Raw genomic sequence first — 17,206 nt, 5'->3', positions numbered from 1 at the left:
CCCACATGCATTTTTAGTGTGAGGAAATTTTCTTTAGACAAATACAGACAACCAGGCTTCTTAGAAGTTCAATATGGCAGCGGTGGGATTCCAACACACGCCTCCGAAGAGACTGGAGCCTAAATCCAGCGCCTTGGACCGCTCGGCCACACTACCCATGTTATTCCTTATTTTGCAGTTCGGCTCATATGAAGAACCTTTATATACAATAGTTATCCTAAGAGAAACAGGCAGGTCTTGTCTGCTGATTTGTGTTGAACCGCGGTCGAACTCCAATGAGTCGGCAACAAGAGAAAGTCACATTAGACACCCACATGCATTTTTAGTGTGAGGAAACTTTCTCTAGACAAATACAGACAACCAGGCTTCTTAGAAGTTAAACATGGCAGCGGTGGGATTCGAACCAACGCCTCCGAAGAGATTGGAGCCTAAATCCAGCGCCTTGGACCGCTCGGCCACACTACCCATGTCAGTCTTTGTTTCACAGTTCGGCTCATATGAAGAAGCTTTATACACAATAGGTATCCTAAGAGAAACAGGCAGGTCTTGTACGCTGATTTGTGTTGAACCGCGGTCGAACTCCAATGAGTCGGCAACATGAGAAAGTCACATTAGACACCCACATGCATTTTTAGTGTGAGGAAACTTTCTCTAGACAAATACAGACAACCAGGCTTCTTAGAAGTTAAGTATGGCAGCGCTGGGATTCGCACCAACGCCTCAGAATAGACTGGAGCCTTAAATCCAGCGCCTTGGACCGCTCGGCGACACTACCCATGTCAGTCTTTGTTTTACAGTTCGGCTCATATGAAGAACCTTTATATACAATAGTTATCCTAAGAGAAACTGGCAGGTCTTGTCTGCTGATTTGTGTTGAATCGATGTCGAACTCCAATGAGTCGGCAACATGAGAAAGTCACATTAGACACCCACATGCATTTTTAGTGTGAGGAAATTTTCTTTAGACAAATACAGACAACCAGGCTTCTTAGAAGTTCAATATGGCAGCGGTGGGATTCCAACACACGCCTCCGAAGAGACTGGAGCCTAAATCCAGCGCCTTGGACCGCTCGGCCACACTACCCGTGTTATTCCTTATTTTGCAGTTCGGTTCATATGAAGAACCTTTATATACAATAGGTATTCTAAGACAAACAGTCAGGTCTTGTCTGCTGATTTGTGTTGAACCGTGGTCGAACTCCAATGAGTCGGCAACATGAGAAAGTCACATTAGACATCCACATGCATTTTAAGTGTGAGTAAACTTTCTCTAGACAAATACAGGCAACCAGGCTTCTTAGAAGTTAAACAAGGCAGCGGGGGGATTCGAACCCACGCCTCCGAAGAGACTGGAGCCTAAATCCAGCGCCTTGGACCGCTCGGCCACACTACCCGTGTTATTCCTTATTTTGCAGTTCGGTTCATATGAAGAACCTTTATATACAATAGGTATTCTAAGACAAACAGTCAGGTCTTGTCTGCTGATTTGTGTTGAACCGTGGTCGAACTCCAATGAGTCGGCAACATGAGAAAGTCACATTAGACACCCACATGCATTTTTAGTGTGAGGAAACTTTCTCTAGACAAATACAGACAACCAGGCTTCTTAGAAGTTAAACATGGCAGCGGTGGGATTCGAACCCACGCCTCCGAAGAGACTGGAGCCTAAATCCAGCGCCTTGGACCGCTCGGCCACACTACCCATGTTATTCCTTATTTTGCAGTTCGGCTCATATGAAGAACCTTCATATACAATAGTTATCCTAAGAGAAACTGGCAGGTCTTGTCTGCTGATTTGTGTTGAACCGCGGTCGAACTCCAATGAGTCGGCAACATGAGAATGTCACATTAGACACCCACATGCATTTTTAGCGTGAGGAAATTTTCTCTAGACAAATACAGACAACCAGGCTTCTTAGAAGTTAAACATGGCAGTGCTGGGATTCGAACCCACGCCTCCAAAGAGAATGGAGCCTTAATCCAGCGCCTTGGACCGCTCGGCCACACTACCCATGTCAGTCTTTGTTTTACAGTTCGGCTCATATGAAGAAGCTTTATACACAATAGGTATCCTAAGACAAACAGGCAGGTCTTGTCTGCTGATTTGTGTTGAACCGCGGTCGAACTCCAATGAGTCGGCAACATGAGAAAGTCACATTAGACACCCACATGCATTTTTAGTGTGAGGAAATTTTCTTTAGACAAATACAGACAACCAGGCTTCTTAGAAGTTCAATATGGCAGCGGTGGGATTCCAACCCACGCCTCCAAAGAGACTGGAGCCTAAATCCAGCGCCTTGGACCGCTCGGCCACACTACCCATGTTATTCCTTATTTTGCAGTTCGGCTCATATGAAGAACCTTTATATACAATAGTTATCCTAAGAGAAACAGGCAGGTCTTGTCTGCTGATTTGTGTTGAACCGCGGTCGAACTCCAATGAGTCGGCAACAAGAGAAAGTCACATTAGACACCCACATGCATTTTTAGTGTGAGGAAACTTTCTCTAGACAAATACAGACAACCAGGCTTCTTAGAAGTTAAACATGGCAGCGGTGGGATTCGAACCAACGCCTCCGAAGAGATTGGAGCCTAAATCCAGCGCCTTGGACCGCTCGGCCACACTACCCATGTCAGTCTTTGTTTCACAGTTCGGCTCATATGAAGAAGCTTTATACACAATAGGTATCCTAAGAGAAACAGGCAGGTCTTGTACGCTGATTTGTGTTGAACCGCGGTCGAACTCCAATGAGTCGGCAACATGAGAAAGTCACATTAGACACCCACATGCATTTTTAGTGTGAGGAAACTTTCTCTAGACAAATACAGACAACCAGGCTTCTTAGAAGTTAAGTATGGCAGCGCTGGGATTCGCACCAACGCCTCAGAATAGACTGGAGCCTTAAATCCAGCGCCTTGGACCGCTCGGCGACACTACCCATGTCAGTCTTTGTTTTACAGTTCGGCTCATATGAAGAACCTTTATATACAATAGTTATCCTAAGAGAAACTGGCAGGTCTTGTCTGCTGATTTGTGTTGAATCGATGTCGAACTCCAATGAGTCGGCAACATGAGAAAGTCACATTAGACACCCACATGCATTTTTAGTGTGAGGAAATTTTCTTTAGACAAATACAGACAACCAGGCTTCTTAGAAGTTCAATATGGCAGCGGTGGGATTCCAACACACGCCTCCGAAGAGACTGGAGCCTAAATCCAGCGCCTTGGACCGCTCGGCCACACTACCCGTGTTATTCCTTATTTTGCAGTTCGGTTCATATGAAGAACCTTTATGTACAATAGGTATTCTAAGACAAACAGTCAGGTCTTGTCTGCTGATTTGTGTTGAACCGTGGTCGAACTCCAATGAGTCGGCAACATGAGAAAGTCACATTAGACATCCACATGCATTTTAAGTGTGAGTAAACTTTCTCTAGACAAATACAGGCAACCAGGCTTCTTAGAAGTTAAACAAGGCAGCGGGGGGATTCGAACCCACGCCTCCGAAGAGACTGGAGCCTAAATCCAGCGCCTTGGACCGCTCGGCCACACTACCCGTGTTATTCCTTATTTTGCAGTTCGGTTCATATGAAGAACCTTTATATACAATAGGTATTCTAAGACAAACAGTCAGGTCTTGTCTGCTGATTTGTGTTGAACCGTGGTCGAACTCCAATGAGTCGGCAACATGAGAAAGTCACATTAGACACCCACATGCATTTTTAGTGTGAGGAAACTTTCTCTAGACAAATACAGACAACCAGGCTTCTTAGAAGTTAAACATGGCAGCGGTGGGATTCGAACCCACGCCTCCGAAGAGACTGGAGCCTAAATCCAGCGCCTTGGACCGCTCGGCCACACTACCCATGTTATTCCTTATTTTGCAGTTCGGCTCATATGAAGAACCTTCATATACAATAGTTATCCTAAGAGAAACTGGCAGGTCTTGTCTGCTGATTTGTGTTGAACCGCGGTCGAACTCCAATGAGTCGGCAACATGAGAATGTCACATTAGACACCCACATGCATTTTTAGCGTGAGGAAATTTTCTCTAGACAAATACAGACAACCAGGCTTCTTAGAAGTTAAACATGGCAGTGCTGGGATTCGAACCCACGCCTCCAAAGAGAATGGAGCCTTAATCCAGCGCCTTGGACCGCTCGGCCACACTACCCATGTCAGTCTTTGTTTTACAGTTCGGCTCATATGAAGAAGCTTTATACACAATAGGTATCCTAAGACAAACAGGCAGGTCTTGTCTGCTGATTTGTGTTGAACCGCGGTCGAACTCCAATGAGTCGGCAACATGAGAAAGTCACATTAGACACCCACATGCATTTTTAGTGTGAGGAAATTTTCTTTAGACAAATACAGACAACCAGGCTTCTTAGAAGTTCAATATGGCAGCGGTGGGATTCCAACCCACGCCTCCAAAGAGACTGGAGCCTAAATCCAGCGCCTTGGACCGCTCGGCCACACTACCCATGTTATTCCTTATTTTGCAGTTCGGCTCATATGAAGAACCTTTATATACAATAGTTATCCTAAGAGAAACAGGCAGGTCTTGTCTGCTGATTTGTGTTGAACCGCGGTCGAACTCCAATGAGTCGGCAACAAGAGAAAGTCACATTAGACACCCACATGCATTTTTAGTGTGAGGAAACTTTCTCTAGACAAATACAGACAACCAGGCTTCTTAGAAGTTAAACATGGCAGCGGTGGGATTCGAACCAACGCCTCCGAAGAGATTGGAGCCTAAATCCAGCGCCTTGGACCGCTCGGCCACACTACCCATGTCAGTCTTTGTTTCACAGTTCGGCTCATATGAAGAAGCTTTATACACAATAGGTATCCTAAGAGAAACAGGCAGGTCTTGTACGCTGATTTGTGTTGAACCGCGGTCGAACTCCAATGAGTCGGCAACATGAGAAAGTCACATTAGACACCCACATGCATTTTTAGTGTGAGGAAACTTTCTCTAGACAAATACAGACAACCAGGCTTCTTAGAAGTTAAGTATGGCAGCGCTGGGATTCGCACCAACGCCTCAGAATAGACTGGAGCCTTAAATCCAGCGCCTTGGACCGCTCGGCGACACTACCCATGTCAGTCTTTGTTTTACAGTTCGGCTCATATGAAGAACCTTTATATACAATAGTTATCCTAAGAGAAACTGGCAGGTCTTGTCTGCTGATTTGTGTTGAATCGATGTCGAACTCCAATGAGTCGGCAACATGAGAAAGTCACATTAGACACCCACATGCATTTTTAGTGTGAGGAAATTTTCTTTAGACAAATACAGACAACCAGGCTTCTTAGAAGTTAAACATGGCAGTGCTGGGATTCGAACCCACGCCTCCAAAGAGAATGGAGCCTTAATCCAGCGCCTTGGACCGCTCGGCCACACTACCCATGTCAGTCTTTGTTTTACAGTTCGGCTCATATGAAGAAGCTTTATACACAATAGGTATCCTAAGACAAACAGTCAGGTCTTGTCTGCTGATTTGTGTTGAACCGTGGTCGAACTCCAATGAGTCGGCAACATGAGAAAGTCACATTAGACATCCACATGCATTTTTAGTGTGAGGAAACTTTCTCTAGACAAATACAGACAACCAGGCTTCTTAGAAGTTAAACATGGCAGCGGTGGGATTCGAACCCATGCCTCCGAAGAGACTGGAGCCTAAATCCAGCGCCTTGGACCGCTCGGCCACACTACCCATGTTATTCCTTATTTTGCAGTTCGGCTCATATGAAGAACCTTCATATACAATAGTTATCCTAAGAGAAATAGGCAGGTCTTGTATGCTGATTTGTGTTGAACCGCGGTCGAACTCCAATGAGTCGGCAACATGAGAAAGTCACATTAGACACCCACATGCATTTTTAGTGTGAGGAAACTTTCTCTAGACAAATACAGACAACCAGGCTTCTTAGAAGTTAAGTATGGCAGCGCTGGGATTCGCACCAACGCCTCAGAATAGACTGGAGCCTTAAATCCAGCGCCTTGGACCGCTCGGCGACACTACCCATGTCAGTCTTTGTTTTACAGTTCGGCTCATATGAAGAACTTTTATATACAATAGTTATCCTAAGAGAAACTGGCAGGTCTTGTCTGCTGATTTGTGTTGAATCGATGTCGAACTCCAATGAGTCGGCAACATGAGAAAGTCACATTAGACACCCACATGCATTTTTAGTGTGAGGAAATTTTCTTTAGACAAATACAGACAACCAGGCTTCTTAGAAGTTCAATATGGCAGCGGTGGGATTCCAACACACGCCTCCGAAGAGACTGGAGCCTAAATCCAGCGCCTTGGACCGCTCGGCCACACTACCCGTGTTATTCCTTATTTTGCAGTTCGGTTCATATGAAGAACCTTTATATACAATAGGTATTCTAAGACAAACAGTCAGGTCTTGTCTGCTGATTTGTGTTGAACCGTGGTCGAACTCCAATGAGTCGGCAACATGAGAAAGTCACATTAGACACCCACATGCATTTTTAGTGTGAGGAAACTTTCTCTAGACAAATACAGACAACCAGGCTTCTTAGAAGTTAAACATGGCAGCGGTGGGATTCGAACCCACGCCTCCGAAGAGACTGGAGCCTAAATCCAGCGCCTTGGACCGCTCGGCCACACTACCCATGTTATTCCTTATTTTGCAGTTCGGCTCATATGAAGAACCTTCATATACAATAGTTATCCTAAGAGAAACTGGCAGGTCTTGTCTGCTGATTTGTGTTGAACCGCGGTCGAACTCCAATGAGTCGGCAACATGAGAATGTCACATTAGACACCCACATGCATTTTTAGCGTGAGGAAATTTTCTCTAGACAAATACAGACAACCAGGCTTCTTAGAAGTTAAACATGGCAGTGCTGGGATTCGAACCCACGCCTCCAAAGAGAATGGAGCCTTAATCCAGCGCCTTGGACCGCTCGGCCACACTACCCATGTCAGTCTTTGTTTTACAGTTCGGCTCATATGAAGAAGCTTTATACACAATAGGTATCCTAAGACAAACAGGCAGGTCTTGTCTGCTGATTTGTGTTGAACCGCGGTCGAACTCCAATGAGTCGGCAACATGAGAAAGTCACATTAGACACCCACATGCATTTTTAGTGTGAGGAAATTTTCTTTAGACAAATACAGACAACCAGGCTTCTTAGAAGTTCAATATGGCAGCGGTGGGATTCCAACCCACGCCTCCAAAGAGACTGGAGCCTAAATCCAGCGCCTTGGACCGCTCGGCCACACTACCCATGTTATTCCTTATTTTGCAGTTCGGCTCATATGAAGAACCTTTATATACAATAGTTATCCTAAGAGAAACAGGCAGGTCTTGTCTGCTGATTTGTGTTGAACCGCGGTCGAACTCCAATGAGTCGGCAACAAGAGAAAGTCACATTAGACACCCACATGCATTTTTAGTGTGAGGAAACTTTCTCTAGACAAATACAGACAACCAGGCTTCTTAGAAGTTAAACATGGCAGCGGTGGGATTCGAACCAACGCCTCCGAAGAGATTGGAGCCTAAATCCAGCGCCTTGGACCGCTCGGCCACACTACCCATGTCAGTCTTTGTTTCACAGTTCGGCTCATATGAAGAAGCTTTATACACAATAGGTATCCTAAGAGAAACAGGCAGGTCTTGTACGCTGATTTGTGTTGAACCGCGGTCGAACTCCAATGAGTCGGCAACATGAGAAAGTCACATTAGACACCCACATGCATTTTTAGTGTGAGGAAACTTTCTCTAGACAAATACAGACAACCAGGCTTCTTAGAAGTTAAGTATGGCAGCGCTGGGATTCGCACCAACGCCTCAGAATAGACTGGAGCCTTAAATCCAGCGCCTTGGACCGCTCGGCGACACTACCCATGTCAGTCTTTGTTTTACAGTTCGGCTCATATGAAGAACCTTTATATACAATAGTTATCCTAAGAGAAACTGGCAGGTCTTGTCTGCTGATTTGTGTTGAATCGATGTCGAACTCCAATGAGTCGGCAACATGAGAAAGTCACATTAGACACCCACATGCATTTTTAGTGTGAGGAAATTTTCTTTAGACAAATACAGACAACCAGGCTTCTTAGAAGTTCAATATGGCAGCGGTGGGATTCCAACACACGCCTCCGAAGAGACTGGAGCCTAAATCCAGCGCCTTGGACCGCTCGGCCACACTACCCGTGTTATTCCTTATTTTGCAGTTCGGTTCATATGAAGAACCTTTATATACAATAGGTATTCTAAGACAAACAGTCAGGTCTTGTCTGCTGATTTGTGTTGAACCGTGGTCGAACTCCAATGAGTCGGCAACATGAGAAAGTCACATTAGACATCCACATGCATTTTAAGTGTGAGTAAACTTTCTCTAGACAAATACAGGCAACCAGGCTTCTTAGAAGTTAAACAAGGCAGCGGGGGGATTCGAACCCACGCCTCCGAAGAGACTGGAGCCTAAATCCAGCGCCTTGGACCGCTCGGCCACACTACCCGTGTTATTCCTTATTTTGCAGTTCGGTTCATATGAAGAACCTTTATATACAATAGGTATTCTAAGACAAACAGTCAGGTCTTGTCTGCTGATTTGTGTTGAACCGTGGTCGAACTCCAATGAGTCGGCAACATGAGAAAGTCACATTAGACACCCACATGCATTTTTAGTGTGAGGAAACTTTCTCTAGACAAATACAGACAACCAGGCTTCTTAGAAGTTAAACATGGCAGCGGTGGGATTCGAACCCACGCCTCCGAAGAGACTGGAGCCTAAATCCAGCGCCTTGGACCGCTCGGCCACACTACCCATGTTATTCCTTATTTTGCAGTTCGGCTCATATGAAGAACCTTCATATACAATAGTTATCCTAAGAGAAACTGGCAGGTCTTGTCTGCTGATTTGTGTTGAAACGCGGTCGAACTCCAATGAGTCGGCAACATGAGAATGTCACATTAGACACCCACATGCATTTTTAGCGTGAGGAAATTTTCTCTAGACAAATACAGACAACCAGGCTTCTTAGAAGTTAAACATGGCAGTGCTGGGATTCGAACCCACGCCTCCAAAGAGAATGGAGCCTTAATCCAGCGCCTTGGACCGCTCGGCCACACTACCCATGTCAGTCTTTGTTTTACAGTTCGGCTCATATGAAGAAGCTTTATACACAATAGGTATCCTAAGACAAACAGGCAGGTCTTGTCTGCTGATTTGTGTTGAACCGCGGTCGAACTCCAATGAGTCGGCAACATGAGAAAGTCACATTAGACACCCACATGCATTTTTAGTGTGAGGAAATTTTCTTTAGACAAATACAGACAACCAGGCTTCTTAGAAGTTCAATATGGCAGCGGTGGGATTCCAACCCACGCCTCCAAAGAGACTGGAGCCTAAATCCAGCGCCTTGGACCGCTCGGCCACACTACCCATGTTATTCCTTATTTTGCAGTTCGGCTCATATGAAGAACCTTTATATACAATAGTTATCCTAAGAGAAACAGGCAGGTCTTGTCTGCTGATTTGTGTTGAACCGCGGTCGAACTCCAATGAGTCGGCAACAAGAGAAAGTCACATTAGACACCCACATGCATTTTTAGTGTGAGGAAACTTTCTCTAGACAAATACAGACAACCAGGCTTCTTAGAAGTTGAACATGGCAGCGGTGGGATTCGAACCAACGCCTCCGAAGAGATTGGAGCCTAAATCCAGCGCCTTGGACCGCTCGGCCACACTACCCATGTCAGTCTTTGTTTCACAGTTCGGCTCATATGAAGAAGCTTTATACACAATAGGTATCCTAAGAGAAACAGGCAGGTCTTGTACGCTGATTTGTGTTGAACCGCGGTCGAACTCCAATGAGTCGGCAACATGAGAAAGTCACATTAGACACCCACATGCATTTTTAGTGTGAGGAAACTTTCTCTAGACAAATACAGACAACCAGGCTTCTTAGAAGTTAAGTATGGCAGCGCTGGGATTCGCACCAACGCCTCAGAATAGACTGGAGCCTTAAATCCAGCGCCTTGGACCGCTCGGCGACACTACCCATGTCAGTCTTTGTTTTACAGTTCGGCTCATATGAAGAACCTTTATATACAATAGTTATCCTAAGAGAAACTGGCAGGTCTTGTCTGCTGATTTGTGTTGAATCGATGTCGAACTCCAATGAGTCGGCAACATGAGAAAGTCACATTAGACACCCACATGCATTTTTAGTGTGAGGAAATTTTCTTTAGACAAATACAGACAACCAGGCTTCTTAGAAGTTCAATATGGCAGCGGTGGGATTCCAACACACGCCTCCGAAGAGACTGGAGCCTAAATCCAGCGCCTTGGACCGCTCGGCCACACTACCCGTGTTATTCCTTATTTTGCAGTTCGGTTCATATGAAGAACCTTTATATACAATAGGTATTCTAAGACAAACAGTCAGGTCTTGTCTGCTGATTTGTGTTGAACCGTGGTCGAACTCCAATGAGTCGGCAACATGAGAAAGTCACATTAGACATCCACATGCATTTTAAGTGTGAGTAAACTTTCTCTAGACAAATACAGGCAACCAGGCTTCTTAGAAGTTAAACAAGGCAGCGGGGGGATTCGAACCCACGCCTCCGAAGAGACTGGAGCCTAAATCCAGCGCCTTGGACCGCTCGGCCACACTACCCGTGTTATTCCTTATTTTGCAGTTCGGTTCATATGAAGAACCTTTATATACAATAGGTATTCTAAGACAAACAGTCAGGTCTTGTCTGCTGATTTGTGTTGAACCGCGGTCGAACTCCAATGAGTCGGCAACATGAGAAAGTCACATTAGACACCCACATGCATTTTTAGTGTGAGGAAACTTTCTCTAGACAAATACAGACAACCAGGCTTCTTAGAAGTTAAACATGGCAGGGGTGGGATTCGAACCCACGCCTCCGAAGAGACTGGAGCCTAAATCCAGCGCCTTGGACCGCTCGGCCACACTACCCATGTTATTCCTTATTTTGCAGTTCGGCTCATATGAAGAACCTTCATATACAATAGTTATCCTAAGAGAAACTGGCAGGTCTTGTCTGCTGATTTGTGTTGAACCGCGGTCGAACTCCAATGAGTCGGCAACATGAGAATGTCACATTAGACACCCACATGCATTTTTAGCGTGAGGAAATTTTCTCTAGACAAATACAGACAACCAGGCTTCTTAGAAGTTAAACATGGCAGTGCTGGGATTCGAACCCACGCCTCCAAAGAGAATGGAGCCTTAATCCAGCGCCTTGGACCGCTCGGCCACACTACCCATGTCAGTCTTTGTTTTACAGTTCGGCTCATATGAAGAAGCTTTATACACAATAGGTATCCTAAGACAAACAGGCAGGTCTTGTCTGCTGATTTGTGTTGAACCGCGGTCGAACTCCAATGAGTCGGCAACATGAGAAAGTCACATTAGACACCCACATGCATTTTTAGTGTGAGGAAATTTTCTTTAGACAAATACAGACAACCAGGCTTCTTAGAAGTTCAATATGGCAGCGGTGGGATTCCAACCCACGCCTCCAAAGAGACTGGAGCCTAAATCCAGCGCCTTGGACCGCTCGGCCACACTACCCATGTTATTCCTTATTTTGCAGTTCGGCTCATATGAAGAACCTTTATATACAATAGTTATCCTAAGAGAAACAGGCAGGTCTTGTCTGCTGATTTGTGTTGAACCGCGGTCGAACTCCAATGAGTCGGCAACAAGAGAAAGTCACATTAGACACCCACATGCATTTTTAGTGTGAGGAAACTTTCTCTAGACAAATACAGACAACCAGGCTTCTTAGAAGTTAAACATGGCAGCGGTGGGATTCGAACCAACGCCTCCGAAGAGATTGGAGCCTAAATCCAGCGCCTTGGACCGCTCGGCCACACTACCCATGTCAGTCTTTGTTTCACAGTTCGGCTCATATGAAGAAGCTTTATACACAATAGGTATCCTAAGAGAAACAGGCAGGTCTTGTACGCTGATTTGTGTTGAACCGAGGTCGAACTCCAATGAGTCGGCCACAAGAGAAAGTCACATTAGACACCCACATGCATTTTTAGTGTGAGGAAATTTTCTCTAGACAAATACAGACATCCAGGCTTCTTGGAAGTTAAATATGGCAGCGCTGGGATTCGCACCCACGCCTCAGAATAGACTGGAGCCTTAATCCAGCGCCTTGGACCGCTCGGCCACACTACCCGTGTTATTCCTTATTTTGCAGTTCGGCTCATATGAAGAAGCTTTATATACAATTGGTATTCTAAGACAAACAGGCAGGTCTTGTCTGCTGATTTGTGTTGAACCGTGGTCGAACTCCAATGAGTCGGCAACATGAGAAAGTCACATTAGACACCCACATGCATTTTTAGTGTGAGGAAACTTTCTCTAGACAAATACAGACAACCAGGCTTCTTAGAAGTTAAATATGGCAGCGGTGGGATTCTAACACACGCCTCCAAAGAGACTGGAGCCTTAATCCAGCGGCTTGGACCGCTCGGCCACACTACCCATGTCAGTCTTTGTTTTACAGTTCGGCTCATATGAAGAACCTTTATATACAATAGGTATCCTAAGAGAAACTGGCAGGTCTTGTCTGCTGATTTGTGTTGAATCGTTGTCGAACTCCAATGAGTCGGCCACAAGAGAAAGTCACATTAGACACCCACATGCATTATTAGCGTGAGGAAATTTTCTCTAGACAAATACAGACAACCAGGCTTCTTAGAAGTTAAATATGGCAGCGCTGGGATTCGAACCCACGCCTCCGAAGAGACTGGAGCCTTAATCCAGCGCCTTGGACCGCTCGGCCACACTACCCATGTCAGTCTTCGTTTCACAGTTCGGCTCATATGAAGAAGCTTTATATACAATAGGTATCCTAAGAGAAACAGGCAGGTCTTGTCTGCTGATTTGTGTTGAACCGCGGTCGAACTCCAATGAGTCGGCCACAAGAGAAAGTCACATTAGACACCCACATGCATTTTTAGCGTGAGGAAATTTTCTCTAGACAAATACAGACAACCAGGCTTCTTAGAAGTTAAATATGGCAGCGCTGGGATTCGAACCCACGCCTCCGAAGAGACTGGAGCCTTAATCCAGCGCCTTGGACCGCTCGGCCACACTACCCATGTCAGCCTTCATTTCACAGTTCGGCTCATATGAAGAAACTTTATATACAATAGGTATCCTAAGAGAAACAGGCAGGTCTTGTCTGCTGATTTGTGTTGAACCGAGGTCGAACTCCAATGAGTCGGCAACATGAGAAAATCACATCAGACACGCACATGCATTTTTAGTGTGAGGAAACTTTCTCTAGACAAATACAGACAATCAGGCTTATTAGAAGTTAAATATGGCAGCGGTGGAATTCGAACCCACGCCTCCAAAGAGACTGGAGCCTAAATCCAGCGCCTTGGACCGCTCGGCCACACTACCCATGTTATTCCTTATTTTGCAGTTCGGCTCATATGAAGAACCTTTATATACAATAGTTATCCTAAGAGAAACAGGCAGGTCTTGTCTGCTGATTTGTGTTGAACCGCGGTCGAACTCCAATGAGTCGGCAACAAGAGAAAGTCACATTAGACACCCACATGCATTTTTAGTGTGAGGAAACTTTCTCTAGACAAATACAGACAACCAGGCTTCTTAGAAGTTAAACATGGCAGCGGTGGGATTCGAACCAACGCCTCCGAAGAGACTGGAGCCTAAATCCAGCGCCTTGGACCGCTCGGCCACACTACCCGTGTTAGTCCTTATTTTGCAGTTCGGCTCATATGAAGAAACTTTATATACAATAGGTATCCTAAGAGAAACAGGCAGGACTTGTCTGCTGATTTGTGTTGAACCGCGGTCGAACTCCAATGAGTCGGCAACTTGAGAAAGTCACATTAGACACCCACATGCATTTTTAGTGTGAAGAAACGTTTTCTAGACAAATACAGACAACCAGGCTTCTTAGAAGTTAAACATGGCAGGGGTGGGATTCGAACCCACGCCTCCGAAGAGACTGGAGCCTAAATCCAGCGCCTTGGACCGCTCGGCCACACTACCCATGTTATTCCTTATTTTGCAGTTCGGCTCATATGAAGAAGCTTTATATACAATAGGTATTCTAAGACAAACAGGCAGGTCTTGTCTGCTGATTTGTGTTGAACCGTGGTCGAACTCCAATGAGTCGGCAACATGAGAAAGTCACATTAGACACCCACATGCATTTTTAGTGTGAGGAAACTTTCTCTAGACAAATACAGACAACCAGGCTTCTTAGAAATTAAACATGGCAGCGGTGGGATTCGAACCCACGCCTCCGAAGAGACTGGAGCCTAAATCCAGCGCCTTGGACCGCTCGGCCACACTACCCATGTTATTCCTTATTTTGCAGTTCGGCTCATATGAAGAACCTTCATATACAATAGTTATCCTAAGAGAAACTGACAGGTCTTGTCTGCTGATTTGTGTTGAACCGCGGTCGAACTCCAATGAGTCGGCAACATGAGAATGTCACATTAGACACCCACATGCATTTTTAGCGTGAGGAAATTTTCTCTAGACAAATACAGACAACCAGGCTTCTTAGAAGTTAAACATGGCAGTGCTGGGATTCGAACCCACGCCTCCAAAGAGAATGGAGCCTTAATCCAGCGCCTTGGACCGCTCGGTCACACTACCCATGTCAGTCTTTGTTTTACAGTTCGGCTCATATGAAGAAGCTTTATACACAATAGGTATCCTAAGACAAACAGGCAGGTCTTGTCTGCTGATTTGTGTTGAACCGCGGTCGAACTCCAATGAGTCGGCAACATGAGAAAGTCACATTAGACACCCACATGCATTTTTAGTGTGAGGAAATTTTCTTTAGACAAATACAGACAACCAGGCTTCTTAGAAGTTCAATATGGCAGCGGTGGGATTCCAACCCACGCCTCCAAAGAGACTGGAGCCTAAATCCAGCGCCTTGGACCGCTCGGCCACACTACCCATGTTAGTCCTTATTTTGCAGTTCGGCTCATATGAAGAACCTTTATATACAATAGTTATCCTAAGAGAAACAGGCAGGTCTTGTCTGCTGATTTGTGTTGAACCGCGGTCGAACTCCAATGAGTCGGCAACAAGAGAAAGTCACATTAGACACCCACATGCATTTTTAGTGTGAGGAAATTTTCTCTAGACAAATACAGACATCCAGGCTTCTTGGAAGTTAAATATGGCAGCGCTGGGATTCGCACCCACGCCTCAGAATAGACTGGAGCCTTAATCCAGCGCCTTGGACCGCTCTGCCACACTACCCATGTCAGCCTTCATTTCACAGTTCGGCTCATATGAAGAAACTTTATATACAATAGGTATCCTAAGAGAAACAGGCAGGTCTTGTCTGCTGATTTGTGTTGAACCGAGGTCGAACTCCAATGAGTCGGCAACATGAGAAAATCACATCAGACACGCACATGCATTTTTAGTGTGAGGAAACTTTCTCTAGACAAATACAGACAATCAGGCTTATTAGAAGTTAAATATGGCAGCGGTGGAATTCGAACCCACGCCTCCAAAGAGACTGGAGCCTAAATCCAGCGCCTTGGACCGCTCGGCCACACTACCCATGTTATTCCTTATTTTGCAGTTCGGCTCATATGAAGAACCTTTATATACAATAGTTATCCTAAGAGAAACAGGCAGGTCTTGTCTGCTGATTTGTGTTGAACCGCGGTCGAACTCCAATGAGTCGGCAACAAGAGAAAGTCACATTAGACACCCACATGCATTTTTAGTGTGAGGAAACTTTCTCTAGACAAATACAGACAACCAGGCTTCTTAGAAGTTAAACATGGCAGCGGTGGGATTCGAACCAACACCTCCGAAGAGACTGGAGCCTAAATCCAGCGCCTTGGACCGCTCGGCCACACTACCCGTGTTAGTCCTTATTTTGCAGTTCGGCTCATATGAAGAAACTTTATATACAATAGGTATCCTAAGAGAAACAGGCAGGTCTTGTCTGCTGATTTGTGTTGAACCGCGGTCGAACTCCAATGAGTCGGCAACTTGAGAAAGTCACATTAGACACCCACATGCATTTTTAGTGTGAAGAAACGTTCTCTAGACAAATACAGACAACCAGGCTTCTTAGAAGTTAAACATGGCAGGGGTGGGATTCGAACCCACGCCTCCGAAGAGACTGGAGCCTAAATCCAGCGCCTTGGACCGCTCGGCCACACTACCCATGTTATTCCTTATTTTGCAGTTCGGCTCATATGAAGAAGCTTTATATACAATAGGTATTCTAAGACAAACAGGCAGGTCTTGTCTGCTGATTTGTGTTGAACCGTGGTCGAACTCCAATGAGTCGGCAACATGAGAAAGTCACATTAGACACCCACATGCATTTTTAGTGTGAGGAAACTTTCCCTAGACAAATACAGACAACCAGGCTTCTTAGAAGTTAAATATGGCAGCGCTGGGATTCGAACCCACGCCTCCAAAGAGACTGGAGCCTTAATCCAGCGCCTTGGACCGCTCGGCCACACTACCCATGTCAGTCTTTGTTTCACAGTTCGGCTCATATGAAGAAGCTTTATACACAATAGGTATCCTAAGAGAAACAGGCAGGTCTTGTACACTGATTTGTGTTGAACCGCGGTCGAACTCCAATGAGTCGGCAACAAGAGAAAGTCACATTAGACACCCACATGCATTTTTAGTGTGAGGAAACTTTCTCTAGACAAATACAGACAACCAGGCTTCTTAGAAGTTAAATATGGCAGCGGTGGGATTCGAACCCACGCCTCCGAAGAGACTGGAGCCTAAATCCTGCACCTTGGACCGCTCGGCCACACTACCTGTGTTAGTCCTTATTTTGCAGTTCGGCTCATATGAAAAACCTTTATACAATAGGAATTCTAAGACAAACAGTCAGGTCTTGTCTGCTGATTTGTGTTGAACCGCGGTCGAACTCCAATGAGTCGCAACATGAGAAAGTCACATTAGACACCCACATGCATTTTTAGTGTGAGGAAACTTTCTCTAGACAAATACAAACAACCAGGCTTCTTAGAAGTCAAATATTGCAGCGGTGGGATTCGAACCCACGCCTCCGAAGAGACTGGAGCCTAAATCCAGCGCCTTGGACCGCTCAGCCACACTACCCATGTTATTCCTTATTTTGCAGTTCGGCTCATATGAAGAACCTTCATATACA

At 45.5% G+C, this 17,206-nt stretch overlaps 1 protein-coding gene, 1 long non-coding RNA gene and 17 other non-coding genes across 19 annotated transcripts in view; 1 reads left to right on the top strand and 18 right to left on the bottom strand.

Moving 5' to 3' along the window:
- The window catches only part of LOC125709650 (serine/threonine-protein kinase pim-1-like), a 211,929-nt gene that overhangs the window by 85,879 nt on the left and 108,844 nt on the right, over positions 1–17,206 (bottom strand). The window lies entirely within an intron of this gene.
- Positions 1–17,206, top strand: part of LOC125709654 (uncharacterized) — a 209,376-nt gene that overhangs the window by 174,135 nt on the left and 18,035 nt on the right. The window lies entirely within an intron of this gene.
- On the bottom strand, positions 1,621–1,702 carry trnal-uag (transfer RNA leucine (anticodon UAG)). Its single transcript has one exon. It is a non-coding gene; the product is annotated as a tRNA-Leu (tRNA).
- Positions 2,239–2,320, bottom strand: trnal-uag (transfer RNA leucine (anticodon UAG)). Its single transcript has one exon. It is a non-coding gene; the product is annotated as a tRNA-Leu (tRNA).
- On the bottom strand, positions 3,785–3,866 carry trnal-uag (transfer RNA leucine (anticodon UAG)). Its single transcript has one exon. It is a non-coding gene; the product is annotated as a tRNA-Leu (tRNA).
- Positions 4,403–4,484, bottom strand: trnal-uag (transfer RNA leucine (anticodon UAG)). The gene has a single exon. It is a non-coding gene; the product is annotated as a tRNA-Leu (tRNA).
- trnal-uag (transfer RNA leucine (anticodon UAG)) lies at positions 5,640–5,721 on the bottom strand. Its single transcript has one exon. It is a non-coding gene; the product is annotated as a tRNA-Leu (tRNA).
- On the bottom strand, positions 6,568–6,649 carry trnal-uag (transfer RNA leucine (anticodon UAG)). The gene has a single exon. It is a non-coding gene; the product is annotated as a tRNA-Leu (tRNA).
- trnal-uag (transfer RNA leucine (anticodon UAG)) lies at positions 7,186–7,267 on the bottom strand. The gene has a single exon. It is a non-coding gene; the product is annotated as a tRNA-Leu (tRNA).
- trnal-uag (transfer RNA leucine (anticodon UAG)) lies at positions 8,732–8,813 on the bottom strand. The gene has a single exon. It is a non-coding gene; the product is annotated as a tRNA-Leu (tRNA).
- Positions 9,350–9,431, bottom strand: trnal-uag (transfer RNA leucine (anticodon UAG)). The gene has a single exon. It is a non-coding gene; the product is annotated as a tRNA-Leu (tRNA).
- On the bottom strand, positions 10,896–10,977 carry trnal-uag (transfer RNA leucine (anticodon UAG)). The gene has a single exon. It is a non-coding gene; the product is annotated as a tRNA-Leu (tRNA).
- On the bottom strand, positions 11,514–11,595 carry trnal-uag (transfer RNA leucine (anticodon UAG)). Its single transcript has one exon. It is a non-coding gene; the product is annotated as a tRNA-Leu (tRNA).
- On the bottom strand, positions 13,368–13,449 carry trnal-uag (transfer RNA leucine (anticodon UAG)). The gene has a single exon. It is a non-coding gene; the product is annotated as a tRNA-Leu (tRNA).
- Positions 13,986–14,067, bottom strand: trnal-uag (transfer RNA leucine (anticodon UAG)). Its single transcript has one exon. It is a non-coding gene; the product is annotated as a tRNA-Leu (tRNA).
- On the bottom strand, positions 14,295–14,376 carry trnal-uag (transfer RNA leucine (anticodon UAG)). The gene has a single exon. It is a non-coding gene; the product is annotated as a tRNA-Leu (tRNA).
- trnal-uag (transfer RNA leucine (anticodon UAG)) lies at positions 14,913–14,994 on the bottom strand. Its single transcript has one exon. It is a non-coding gene; the product is annotated as a tRNA-Leu (tRNA).
- trnal-uag (transfer RNA leucine (anticodon UAG)) lies at positions 15,531–15,612 on the bottom strand. Its single transcript has one exon. It is a non-coding gene; the product is annotated as a tRNA-Leu (tRNA).
- trnal-uag (transfer RNA leucine (anticodon UAG)) lies at positions 16,149–16,230 on the bottom strand. Its single transcript has one exon. It is a non-coding gene; the product is annotated as a tRNA-Leu (tRNA).

Source organism: Brienomyrus brachyistius, chromosome 16, assembly GCF_023856365.1.
Source record: "Brienomyrus brachyistius isolate T26 chromosome 16, BBRACH_0.4, whole genome shotgun sequence".
Classification (NCBI taxonomy): Eukaryota; Metazoa; Chordata; class Actinopteri; order Osteoglossiformes; family Mormyridae; genus Brienomyrus; species Brienomyrus brachyistius.
This window is presented reverse-complemented; position numbering and strand designations above follow the sequence as displayed.